General features: G+C 39.5%; 1 non-coding gene across 1 annotated transcript; it reads left to right on the top strand.

Annotated features, from left to right (window-relative positions):
• The first annotated feature begins 13,122 nt into the window (after positions 1–13,122).
• TRNAS-GGA (transfer RNA serine (anticodon GGA)) lies at positions 13,123–13,195 on the top strand. Its single transcript has one exon. It is a non-coding gene; the product is annotated as a tRNA-Ser (tRNA).
• Positions 13,196–14,107: the final 912 nt, after the last annotated feature.

Below are 14,107 nucleotides of genomic sequence, written 5' to 3'. Positions count from 1 at the left end.
GGTCCAAAATCACTGCAGATGGTGACTGCAGCCATGAAATTAAAAGACGCTTACTCCTTGGAAGAAAAGTTATGACCAACCTAGATAGCATATTCAAAAGCAGAGACATTACTTTACCAACAAAGGTTCGTCTAGACAAAGCTATGGTTTTTCCAGTGGTTATGTATTGATGTGAGAGTTGGACTGTGAAGAAGGCTGAGCGCCGAAGAATTGATGCTTTTGAACTGTGGTGTTGGAGAAGACTCTTGAGAGTCCCTTGGACTGCAAGGAGATCCAACCAGTCCATTCTGAAGGAGATCAGCCCTGGGATTTCTTTGGAAGGAATGATGCTAAAGCTGAAACTCCAGTACTTTGGCCACCTCATGTGAAGAGTTGACTCATTGGAAAAGACTCTGATGCTGGGAGGGATTGAGGGCAGGAGGAGAAGGGGACGACAAAGGATGAGATGGCTGGATGGCATCACTGACTCGATGGACGTGAGTTTGAGTGAACTCTGGGAGTTGGTGATGGACAGGGAGGCCTGGCATGCTGTGATTTATGGGTTGGCAAAGAGTCGGACATGACTGAGCGACTGATCTGATCTGATCTACTTCCAAGAGAGCTGAACAGAGTTAGATTGGTCTTCTAGAAATTTATACTCCAATGGTTTATTAGATATTTAGAACAGAGATCTCTTTCCTTACCATTTTTCGAGATAGTTGAGATTAAAGCAGAACAAGAAAGTGTTCCCCATGGCTAGAGAAGAGAATAAATCAAGTGACCTGGTGAAAACATGAAATTCAAAAAATTGTAAATGGTTTTGATTATCTAACTTTTCTTATAAAAAATATAGTCATGCCATGGGAAGCTGCTGGCCATGATTTGAACTGATCTCAATTGTCCTGTTAACATATTCCCCTCAAGAGTTGGATGAGGATAACCTTTATGTACTTCTGTACTTAGTACTGTTTCAGTTGGGATTTCCTGGAGAAATGGAACCAATAGGGATTATATCTATATCTAACTATATTATATATAGCTTAATATGTATATAAATTAAATGCAAAAAAATTTATAAAAAATTGACTAACATAATTATGGAGGCTCTCAAGTTCAAGTTCAAAATCTACAGGATTGGTGGAAGGCTGGAGACTCGAGAGCTGATGCTACAGTTCCAATCTGAGAGCAGTATGCTGTAGAATTCTCTCTTGCTCAGGGAAGACCAATGTTTTTGTTCTAGTGAAGTCTTTGACTGGATGAGGTCCACATACATTATGGAAGGCAGTCTGCTTTAAGCAAAGTCCACTCATTTAAGTATTAATTGCCTCAAAAAACACCCTCACAGAAACATTCAAAATGATATTTGACTAAACACTGGACATCCCGTGGCCCAGACAATTTGATACATGAAATTAGGCTTCATAGTACCCAAACAAGCTTCAGGATAATTTTCTTACCCAGATTCACATGTAGAAGACAAATCAAATATGAAATAATTTACTGATGTTTCATAGAATGTCCTGGTATAGACTAGTGTTCAGGGGATTACCGAGAATAAGAAGTAACTAAACAGAGAACTTATGAATAAAGTATACCTCATGAGAAAGTCACAGTGTTTAGAATATCCCCAAAGAGCCATAATTTCCTGTACCTTGTATCCTCAGAGGTAAAATGAAAAGAAGCTATGTCAGCAGGAAAACTAGATAATTTATATCAGCAATAAAAATTCCTTTTTCCTATGTTTTGTGGTAGCTCACCACACAGATATCTCCTGTCTAGGTAACTGCTGAATTTAGATCTACAATTCATTTTACTGGAGTGTTTTTAAAAATATTTTAGATTAAATCATTTTAATATCTTAAGTGAAAACAGTTACAAAAACAAAGTTATCTGCACAACCACTCAATTCCTTCACTTCATTTTGTTAACATATTTTCTCATTGGTATGTAATCAAAGCATATTTAAGCTAAAAATAGACAACAAGCAAGGAGTTATTTGTACATATTATAAGAAGACTATTTTTATTCAGGTAGAAAAGGCTGAAACATTTCTAATGATTCATTTTCCTTTATTTATTAAGTAGTATGAATGCGTAAAGAGGCAGCGTAGAGCAGTGTCTTTTTTTAATCACTCAGAATGCATTACTTTTAATAATATTTTGTCCTTTTTATTTCTGTTTATAAATCCACATTTTATATGAATAATGATGACCATACCTTGGGCTTTTCACTGAAATATCAGAAGCCAGAGTTCTTAGCTGCCCAGGTCCTATTAGAACTTTGCAAATATGCCTCTTAAAACTTTCAATTGAATAATGTTATAAAAACAGACCTGGCAAGAGAAACTCATTTTCAAAAATTTAGTCTTGAAGACTTTTTGTGACTTTCAGGATAATTTCTTTTATGTATTTTCTTTCCCTAAATGAGTTCCTGTACTTTAGATTATAGGACTGTCATGGTCCCTAAGGCAAACCCCTGATTTATCAATGTCTGCCCTTAAAAACCTCAGGACATACAAATCAAACTTCCAGTCATCATTATAGCTTTAGTCCTTGACTTCTCATTTCCCAGTCTACTGTTTTGCTTTGTTTTTGTTTTTAAGTACGCACTAAGCCTTTTGGGTAGGCCAAGAGAGATCTTTTTTTTTTTTGATAGATTTTTACTTGTTTTTTATTACCACTTTTTAGAACTCTGAAGACAAAGAAAACCATAACTTCTCAAATGAAGTTTTAACAATTGAGCTTCGTCACATTGCATCCATCTTTTCACCAAGCATAAATCCACTAGTGACCCAAATAAACATGAAATAGAGTAATATCATGCCTAGTGATTTTAAAAGGAAGAAACCCTTAGATAAATGTTAACCAGTGAGACCACATTAAGAGGGAAGATTGAGTCCCTGAAAGGTACAAGTGCCACACTCTGGCATCACCTTTTTATGTGAACTGTTGCTGATATTTCAAATGGCTCTGATGTGTTCTACACCCTCCCGTGAGTGGAGTCAGCAGAAATTCACTAATTGTGTTTCTATTTAAATGTTTAGCTCCAAAAATCAGTTTAGAGAGTTGAGGCCATAGTAAATATGCCTCTCAGATTTGAAATAAAGAACACTAGTTGAATATAAAATAAAAGTATTTTCTATCAGATTGGCCACTGAACCAGTGAGAAATGTAGAAGAGAAAGAGGTATTGAATCTTCTTTAATTGAGAAAGCAGATTTCTCCGGTCATTATTAAGGGAGTTTCCATGTCTTATTTTTGTAACCCCTTTACTAAGGAACTATGCATGATTTTGATCTCTGTGGTAGTCAGTATAACACTAGGCAACTTTGCAGGAACAAACTATATTCTCGGTGGCTTAATCCACAATGGTTTATTTCTCATTCATGAAAATTCTGATGTGTGTTGGGATGCTGTCCTTCATCTGGCAGCTTCACCATACAGATTTCGTGATCTTGAGCTGTTTCTGCGGGAGAGAGAGCGGGATTGGCCTGGAAGAGACATCCACCACGTTCTCCCATGCACTGGCCAGATCCTTACTATATGGTCTCAATGAATAGCCAAGTGCTCAGTCACTTCAGTCGTGTCCGACTCTGTGCGACCCTATGGACTATCGCCCGCCGGGCCCCTCTGTGTGTGGGATTCTCCAGGCAAGAATACTTCAGTGATTGCCACGCCCTGCTCCAGGGGATCTTCCCGACCCAGGAATCGAACCCACGGAGCTCTTACTGCATTGGCAGGCAGGTTTCTCACCACTAGCGCCACCTGGGAAGCGGTCTCAGTGAACAGCAAGGGTGACTGGCAAATAAATGTAAGGACTACCTCTGGTCTGTTGTATGGACTCTTTGGTAAAGACTAAATGTCTCTGGTGCAATCAGAGACTGGAATTGGAGAGCTGGATAATGTACTTTGTTACATGGGTACAGGAGAAACAGATTCAAAGTTTGTTTATTAATATTTGTTCCCCAATCAGCTACATGGCATATGATAATCATATAATGGTTCTGAGTTACTGAGGACGTACTAAACTCCAGAAACCATTCTAAGCACTATACTTGCATTATCTCATGCAGTACTCACCTGTGCTTTTATGGTAGGCATTATTATTATTACCTCTATTGTACAAGTGGGGAAACTGTGGCAAAAGTTGGTAAATGACTAGTCTCAGGTCACATGGTGAATAAGTGATAGAGCCACTTTGGGAAGTTAGGCTCCAGACCTAGGAACTTTGCTTTTGTGTTTTAAGGTGAAGATCAATATAAAGCCACTAAAGAAAAGAAAAAAAATCAGCCCAGGTATGTTTCTTTATAACATTTCTGCAATTAACAACATCTCATAGAAATAGCAACAGATCAGTGGGCAGGTGTGTATGGATGGTGACCAGATAGGGAATGAAGGATATTAAAGCTCTTTCTACCATTAGTTACAGTTACACATTCAACAAGGAACTCAAAACCTTTTTTTTTTTTTTTTTAGAATGAACCATTTCCTTAGATATTTACATCTGTGCTTTACACCTTAAATTACTAGATGTCTCCAGAGAATAGAACGGAGAAGGCAATGGCACCCCACTCCAGTACTCTTGCCTGGAAAATCCCATGGATGGAGGAGCCTGGTGGGCTGCAGTCCATGGGGTCGCGAAGAGTCAGACACAACTGAGCGACTTCACTTTCACTTTTCACTTTCCTGCATTGGAGAAGGAAATGGCAACCCGCTCCAGTGTTCATGCGTGGAGAATCCCAGGGATGGGGGAGCCTGGTGGCTGCCATCTATGGGGTCACACAGAGTCGGACACGACTGAAGTGACTTAGCAGCAGCGGAGAATAGAAATTTCATTAGAAATTGCCTCTTGATACTCTCAGTTATTCTTCAATAGAATAAACTGAAAAATAATATTAAAATCTCTCCCCTTTGTCTTCTGCATTTCTCTCCTTATCTTTGTCTTTTTGTTTTAAACTAATTTCTGCAGACATCCTCTGTTTCCTATTTGCTTGCCAAATTTTAATCTATTTTAATACTCCAGTGTTGCTGACATATAGTTTCTAACTTTTCAAATCAAACACTGAATGCTTTTTGTTAACCAGTAAATTTCACATGAGTTTCTATAAGCATGCTTCTTTTATGGAAAGGAATAAAAACTGTGATTGAGTTTTCTACTATTTATGAAGAATTAAAACTCTTTTAAAAAGCAATAGAGCTCCATCGTCATATTTCTTTGACTCTAAACTTTCTAAGACAATGTATTTTCTCTCAGTGCAGCATCATAAAGCTTAAGTAGGATAATGGTAAATACAGCTTTTCTATGAAGATGAACATTTCTGCTCTTGCTGTGGACTAGTTCAGTCTTTGCAGTGATTTGAGCACTGCATCACATGCCTTGCTTTGTCCGATCCATAATGTTTACATTTATCCCTTAGTATCTCACTACATCACGTTTAAATGTAAAGAACCGAGATTTGTTTCCCTCCACTGGAATTTCTAAATAACAGTTCTGTCTATTACAGCTTAAAAGATGTGTCATGGCAGCTGCAAATAACTTTCAAAAAGAAATGTTGTGCAGCAAACTATCATATTTCATGTACACTCTGGCAAATGGTGCTTGCTTTTTGGCCCCAATTCAGCCTTCTTTTGCAAACCAACTTCCTGCAGCATGAGGATATACATTTTCCTGGGCCAAATATTCCAAAGTGGACACCAATTTGGGACTGCTAGCTTTTTCCAGCTCTCCAGCTTTTGGACATATGAGCATTGAAAATACTAGATTTCTACTTTTGATGCCAAACATTTAGGCTTTGGAGGCTGAAAAGTCAAGTCTTAATTTTAGCATTTAATGCCAGAAGCAAGCTGTCCTTTTGAAACAACTCCTCTCTGGCAGTGCGTCAGCACAGAACACCTCCTTTTCAGGCAATCTCCGTGTCATCTGCTCAGCACACCCGGAGTGGTCAGTTACTTCTGGTTCTGGACTAGAAAGTGGATAACATGAAGTGGGGGTGGAGGGGTGGGAGGATCATGGATATGGCAGCATGGATATTTGGTAAAAGGGAAACTAACTCGATTTTACTTTTTCATGTTTGTTTCTTGGTTTGTTTCTCAGCTAATATGCAATTTTCTTTTTTTACTTCTGCATCTTTAGAGTGTAGGGAAGTAGTTGCTCTTCTATTCTAGCATCCTCTTCATTCTAAGTGCTTTAATAGTGTAATGGGATAAAGAATAACTTAGGTTTGGGGAGGACAGTTGTAGACAGGGTAGTCAGAGAGAGTTTCTTTGAGGGGATGACATTTGAAGTAAGACCTGGATGACCAAAAGAAGGAAGACATGAAAAGTTATATGGGAAAAGCATTCCTGACAGTGGGGATAGCTTATGCAAAGGCCTTAAAGGAGAAGGAAATGGCAACCCACTCCAGTGTTCTTGCCTGGAGAATCCCAGGGACAGGGAAGCCTGGTGGGCTGCTGTCTATGGTGTCGCACAGAGTCGGACACGACTGAAGCGACTTAGCAGCAGCAGCAGCAGCACTAGCTTAGTTTATTTATGCAATAGAAAAGCCAGTGTGGCAGATAATATTATTTTACTCATCTAGTAGACAATTTTTTTCTCACCTGCCTCTTATCAATATGGTGTTTGAAATTTAGATCATAGCTTTCCCAACACCTCTAATTACAAGGTTGATCATTAGCCTATTTTGAAGCAATGAGACTTACAGAAGAGTCTATTTTCTGTAAAACTGGGAAAACTTGCCCAGTGGCTCAGCAGTAGAGAATCTGCCTGCAATGGAGGAGATGCAGATTCAATCCCTGGGTTGGGAAGATCCCCTGGAGAAGAAATGGCAACCCACAGACTATATTCTTGCTGGGAAAATCTCATGGACAGAGGAGCCTGGTGGGGTACAGTCTGTGGGGTTGCAAAAAGTTGGACATGACTGAGCAAAGGGAAAGTTATTCCTTTCCAAATAAAAAGATAGCTACAGCTTCTCTCTCTTCCCCTCTCTTCCTACCTAGAATGCAGATGTGAAGGATGGCATGACAGCAGCCACACTGTAACCATGAGGCAATAAGGCTAAGGCCCATAATCCAACATGCTAAGCATGGTAGAATAGAAACTTAAATTAACCTGGATTCCTGATCACATTGTTTTATGGGTGAATTATGAGTTTACCTATTTACGGGATTTAGGGTAAGTAAATTATTAATGTCCTTATGGTTTAAGCCAATGTTTGTCAGATATTCTATAAACTTGCAGCTAAAAACATTCCTACCCATTTCTAACATTAAAGGTAGTAGAATCATATAGAGTAGTGAGTGAACACAGTACAGTTCAGCTGCTCAGTCATGTCCTACTTTTTGCAACCCCATGGACTGCGGCATGCCAGGCCTCCCTGTCCATCACCAACTCCTGGAGTTTACTTAAACTCATATTCACTGAGTCAGTGATGCCATCCAACCATCTCATCCTCAGTCGTCCCCTTCTCCTCCTGCCCTCAATCTTTCCCAGCATCAGGATCTTTTCAAATGAGTCAATGCTTCGCATCAGATGGCCAAAGTATTGGAGTTTCAGCTTCAACATCAGTCCTTCCAATGAATATTCAGGACTGATTTCCTTTAGGATTGACTGGTTGAATCTCCTTGCTGCCCAAGGGACTCTCAAGAGTCTTCTCCAACACCACAGTTCAAAAGCATCAATTCTTTGGCACTCAGCTTTCTTTAAAGTCCAACTCTCACATCCACACGTGACTACAAGAAAAACCATAACCTTGACTAGACGGACCTTTGTTGGCAAAGTAATGTCTCTGCTTTTCAATATGCTGTCTAGGTTGGTCATAATTTTCCTTCCAAGGAGTAAGTGTCTTTTAAAAAATTTCCTGGCTGCAGTCATCATCCGCAGTGATTTTGGAAACCAAGTAAATAAAGTCTGCCACTGTTTCCACTGTTTCTCCATTTATTTGCCATGAAGTGATGGGACCGGATGCCATGATCTTCGTTTCTGAATGTTGAGTTTTAAGCCAACTTTTTCACTGTCCTCTTTCACTTTCATCAAGAGGCTTTTTAGTTCCTCTTCACTTTCTGCCATAAGGGTGGTGTCATCTGCATATCTGAGGTTATTGATAATTCTGCCTGCAATCTTGATTCCAGCTTGTGCTTCCTCCAGCCCAGCGTTTCTAATGATGTACTCTGCGTATAAGTTAAATAGCCTTGACATACTCCTTTTCCTATTTGGAACCAGTCTGTTGTTCCATGTCCAGTTCTAACTGTTGCTTGCTGACCTGAATACAGGTTTCTCAAGAGACAGATCAGGTGGTCTGGTATTCCCATCTCTTTCAGAATTTTCCACAGTTTATTGTGATCCACACAGTCAATGGCTTTGGCATCATCAAAAAAGCAGAAATAGATGTTTTTCTGGAACTCTCTTGCTCTTACGATGATCCAGTGGATATTGGCAATTTGATCTCTGATTCCTCTGCCTTTTCAGAAACCAGCCTGAACATCTGGTAGTTCACGGTTCATGTATTCCAAGCCTGGCTTGGAGAATGTTGAGCATTACTTTACTTCTGTGTGAGATGTGTGCAATTGTGTGGTAGTTTGAGCATTCTTTGGCATTGCCCTTCTTAGGGATTGGAATGAAAACTGACATTTTCCATCTGATGAACATCACCAGATGGTCAAAACCGAAATCAGATTGATTATATTCTATGCAGCCAAAGATAAGAAGCTCTATACAGTCAGCAAAAACAAGACCGGGAGCTGACTGTGGCTCAGATCATGAACTCCTTATTGCCAAATTCAGACTTAAATTGAAGAAAGTAGGGAAAACCACTAGATCATTCAGGTATGACCTAAATCAAATCCCTTACGATTATACAGTGGAAGTGAGAAATAGATTTAAGGAACTAGATTTGATAGACAGAGTGCCTAAGGAACTATGGATGGAGGTTCGTAACATTGTACAGGAGACAGGGATCAAGAACATCCCCAAGAAAAAGAAATGCAAAAAAGCAAAATGGCTGTCTGAGGAGACCTTACAAATAGCTGTGAAAAGAACAGAAGCCAAAAGCAAAGGAGAAAAGGAAAGATATACCCATTTGAATGCAGAGTTCCAAAGAATAACAAGGAGAGATAGGAAACCCTTCCTCAGTGATAAGTGCAAAGAAACAGAGGAAAAGAGTAGAATGGGAAAAACTAGAGATCTCTTCAAGAAAATTAGAGATACCAAGGGAACGTTTCATGCAAAGATGGGCTCAGTAAAGGACAGAAATGATATGGACCCAACAGTTCAGTTCAGTCGCTCAGTTGTGTTTGACTCTTTGTGACCCCATGAATCGCAGCACGCCAGGCCTCCCTGTTCATCACCAACTCCCAGAGTTCACCCAGACTCATGTCCATTGAGTCAGTGATGCCCGCCAGCCATCTCATCCTCTGTCGTCCCCTTTTCATCCTGCCCCCAATCCCTCCCAGCATCAGAGTCTTTTCCAATGAGTCAGCTTTTTGCATGAGGTGGCCAAAGTACTGGAGTTTCAGCTTTAGCATCATTCCTTCCAAAGAAATCCCAGGGCTGATCTGCTTCAGAATGGACTGGTTGGATCTCCTTGCAGTCCAAGGGACTCTCAAGAGTCTTCTCTAACACCACAGTTCAGAAGCATCAATTCTTCGGCGCTCAGCCTTCTTCACAGTCCAACTCTCACATCCATACATGACCACTGGAAAAACCATAGCCTTGACTAGACAGACCTTTGTTGGCAAAGTAATGTCTCTGCTTTTGAATATGCTATCTAGGTTGGTCGTAACTTTCCTTCCAAGGAGTAAGCGTCTTTTAATTTCATGGCTGCAGTCACCATCAGCAGTGATTTTGAAGCCCAGAAAAATAAAGTCTGGCATTGTTTCCACTGTTTCCCCATCTATTTCCCATGAAGTGATGGGACCGGATGCCATGATCTTTGTTTTCTGAATGTTGAGCTTTAAGCCAACTTTTTCACTGTCCATTTTCACTTTCATCAAGAGGCTTTTGAGTTCCTCTTCACTTTCTGCCATAAGGGTGGTGTCATCTGCATATCTGAGGTTATTGATATTTCTCCCGGCAATCTTGATTCCAGCTTGTGTTTCTTCCAGTCCAGCGTTTCTCATGATGTACTCTGCATACAAAGTAAATCAGCAGGGTGACAATATACAGCCTTGATGTATTCCTTTTCCTATTTGGAACCAGTCTGTTGTTCCATGTCCAGTTCTAACTGTTGCTTCCTGACCTGCATACAAATTTCTCAAGAGGCTGGTCAGATAGTCTGGTATTCCCATCTCTTTCAGAATTTTCCACAGTTTATTGTGATCCACACAGTCAAAGGCTTTGGCATAGTCAATAAAGCAGAAATAGATGTTTTTCTGGACCTCTCTTGCTTTTTCCATGATCCAGCAGATGTTGGCAATTTGATCTCTGGTTCCTCTGCCTTTTCTAAAACCAGCTTGAACATCAGGAAGTTCATGGTTCACATATTGCTGAAGCCTGGCTTGGAGAATTTTGAGCATTACTTTACTAGTGTGTGAGATGAGTGCAGTTGTGCGGTAGTTTGAGCATTCTTTGGCATTGCCTTTCTTAGGGATTGGAATGAAAACTGACCTTTTCCAGTCTGTGGCCACTGCTAAGTTTTCCAAATTTGCTGGCATATTGAGTGTAGCACTTTCACAGCATTTTCTTTCAGGATTTGAAATAGCTCCACTGGAATTCCATCACCTCCACTAGCTTTGTTCGTAGTGATGCTTCCTAAGGTCTACCTGACTTCACATTCCAGGATGTCTGGCTGTAGGTCAGTGATCACACCATCGTGATTATCTGGGTCGTGAAGATCTTTTTTGTACAGTTCTTCTGTGTATTCTTGCCACCTCTTCTTAATATGTTCTGCTTCTGTTAAGTCCATACCATTTCTGTGCTTTATCAAGCCCATCTTTGCATGAAATGTTCCCTTGGTATCTCTGATTTTCCTGAAGAGATCTCTAGTCTTTCCCATTCTGTTGTTTTCCTCTATTTCTTTGCACTGATAGCTGAGGAAGGCTTTCTTATCTCTTCTTGGTATTCTTTGGAACTCTGCATTCAGATGCTTATATCTTTCCTTTTCCTCTTTGCTTTTTGCTTCTCTTCTTGGACCCAACAGAAGCAGAAAATATTAAGAGGTGGCAAGAATACAGAGAACTATACGAAAAAATATCTTCATGACCCAGATAATCAAGATGGTGTGATCACTCACCTAAAGCCAGACATCCTGGAGTGCGAAGTCAAGTGGGCCTAGGAAGCATCACTGTGAACAAAGCTAGTGGAGGTGATGGAATTACAGTTGAGTGAACACAAAGGTGGAGAAATAGGAAGGGACCATATCATGTAGGACTCTGTAGACAATAAGGGATTTAGGATTTATTCTGATAGGGAAACTTTAAGGAGAAAATTCTTATCAGAATTATTATTTTTTTTTATGAAAAAATTTCTCTGATATGTGAAGGATAGACTTAGGGAGACAGAAGCAACAGGAGGCAAGTTAGGAAATTGAAATAGTCAAGGGAAAAGATGAACACAGATGTGACTATGAAGATGACAATGGAGAAGGATATGAATTCAAATTCAGTATACATTTACAGATAGAGCTAAGTGGATTTTCTCTGGCTCTGTAAATGAAAGTGAGGGAAGGAGAGTGATCAAGGATGACTCCTAGATTGTTTGCCTGAGAAAATTGGTGCTCAATGGTGTCATTCACTGAGATAGAGGAATCAGGAAAAGGAGCCGATTGCTAGGAGTGGTGTAGTGACAAGGGAAACTGGGAGTTATTTTTGATACATTAATTTTTGTATACTTAGTACACATGAGAGTGGAGATGGCATTTAGGGAAGAGGGTATGAGTAGATATATAAATTTTGGAATTTGTAATTTCTTTATCTTAAATAGAAAATTAGAAAAAATCTTCTAAATATTTTTATGACTACAATGAATCTTTAATAAATTCCTTAATAATGCTAGAAAGAGAAATGGGATTTAAAATTTCCCAGGGTTTTCCTAAACATTCAGCGACTTTCTTTTTTCTTAGCAAGTCTTTGATAAGTGAGTGTGATATTGGGGTTGAGAGTACTTTATTTTAGGGTTGATATCCATTTATCTATCTATTGCTCTGGTCTTTAAGTTCGCAAGTGGAGTCATCTTATATGATTTCCTAGTTTACATAGTACTTAATCAGTTGCTGTACTCCTCTTGTTTTCACTTTTAGTCTGTCCTTTTCTTTTCCTATTATTTCTTTATCCTTACCATGATTTTGTATTGTGCAACCTTCTGGAACATTCTCTAGTATAGTAAAACCATCTGGAGGAGTTTTTCATTTTCTACAGGCTAATTTACACCAAACTTTAGGTCATATCCTTCTTCATCTAAAGGTAAAAACTGGCAAGATTTATCATTATCCTGGATTAGGAAATGTATAATGTTATCTGCTACCAGGTAGAGAATCTATCTCTTCCTCTGAGACCAGTATTTTTATAGTAGTGCTTCTCCATTGACCTTTGTTGAAAATAAGGATTAGAAGTGTATATAGTTACAATCTAGTCTAATCTGTTTATTTTGAAGAGGCAAGGATTTAGGTGGGCACAGGTGAGATTATTTATTCATGGATGTTTGAAAACATATAATTCATCCCAATGATAGGCAAGTGTCTGTGCAGTCATCATTATTGGGGCTATCTGTCCAGCTACTCTGATATTCATAAGCATGATAAGAAGTTGTGAATACTTAAGTAATAACGAGGAACACTTCTTGACCATTTGCTGTGTGACAACATGCTGCTCAAAATGCTCCTTCTGTCTTATTCACAGCAGCATCTATTGTATTTTGCAGATTTTCCCAGGGGGAAAAAAAAAAGGCATTTTTTTTTAAGTTAAAATAGAATTGTTTCCTAAATGTCAAAATACAAGAATTTCCTTTCTTCATTGTCTTTGTTTATAATTTTTATCTTTAAAGGATACCTTTGGAAGCAAAAATCCCAGGACTGAAAATGTGAGCACATTGAGGCAGGACACCAGTTGAGAGAGTGTTACTATAACCTGATGACAAGCTTAGGCTGTCGTCATGGAGATGTAGACAAATATAGAGGGGAAAAAAAACATTTAGTAGGTACTCAACATTGGGGGCTTCCCTGGTGGCTCAGAGGTTAAAGCGTCTGCCTGGAATGCGGGAGACCCAGGTTCGATCCCTGGGTCAGGAAGATCCCCTGGAGAAGGAAATGGCAACCCACTCCAGTACTCTTGCCTTGAGAATACCATAGAGTAAGGAGCCTGGTGGGCTTCAGTCCATGGGGTCGCAAAGAGTCAGACATGACTGAGCGACTTCACTTTCACTATCAACATACTGATTAATCTTTTCATCACAGCATATTTCACAAAGGCTAACACAAAGCAATTTCTTAATAAATAGTGTTAAATGGAAAAGCAAGTTTGATGTGGAAAATAGGGGAAAAAGGAGAAACATGAAAGGGTTCCTAGGTGTCTTACTTGATCTCTGTGTGGGTATTTGTGTGATAATAAAAGAAAGGCCAAAGGCAGTTTATGTTTCAAGAGGGGGGAAAAGCATATTAGGTTTGAGTTTGAAATATTCCTAAGACATCAGGTGTCTGGCAAGAAGTTAGAGTCTGGCACTCAACGTAAAGATACAGATTTGAGGGAGTGTTACAGGCATTTTTGCTGATAACTCAGCCCATGGGAATAGACAATGAATAGAGTAAGAAGAAAAGGAAGACAAGAGGCACACCAGACATACACCAGTCTCCAAGCTCTTTTCCAGACGCTGTTCCCTTTGCCTGGAGTGGCCTTCTTCCGGATAGCCCGTGACCCCACCCTCACCTCCTACAGGTCTTTGTTTGTATGGTATCTCAGTGAGATGCCTTGACAACCCTATTTCTACTGGACACCCTCCTGGAACTTTCCTCTATGACTCTTCTTTATTGCCCCTGATAGAACTTAACAGTATCTAGTCTATTAAATATTTTATTTCTTTTTGTTTTTTACCTACGATTTACCCTCTCTAAAACTTGCAATCCATGAGAGCAGGCTTCTGTTTGCTCCTGCTTTGTTTATTACTATAAACAGGGTGCCTACAACAGTGTTAGGCACATAGGAAGT

This window comes from Bos taurus, chromosome 16 (genome assembly GCF_002263795.3).
Source record: "Bos taurus isolate L1 Dominette 01449 registration number 42190680 breed Hereford chromosome 16, ARS-UCD2.0, whole genome shotgun sequence".
In the NCBI taxonomy this organism is placed as follows: Eukaryota; Metazoa; Chordata; class Mammalia; order Artiodactyla; family Bovidae; genus Bos; species Bos taurus.
The sequence above is the reverse complement of the archived record's forward strand: the minus strand, read 5'-3'. Positions and strand labels throughout refer to the sequence as shown.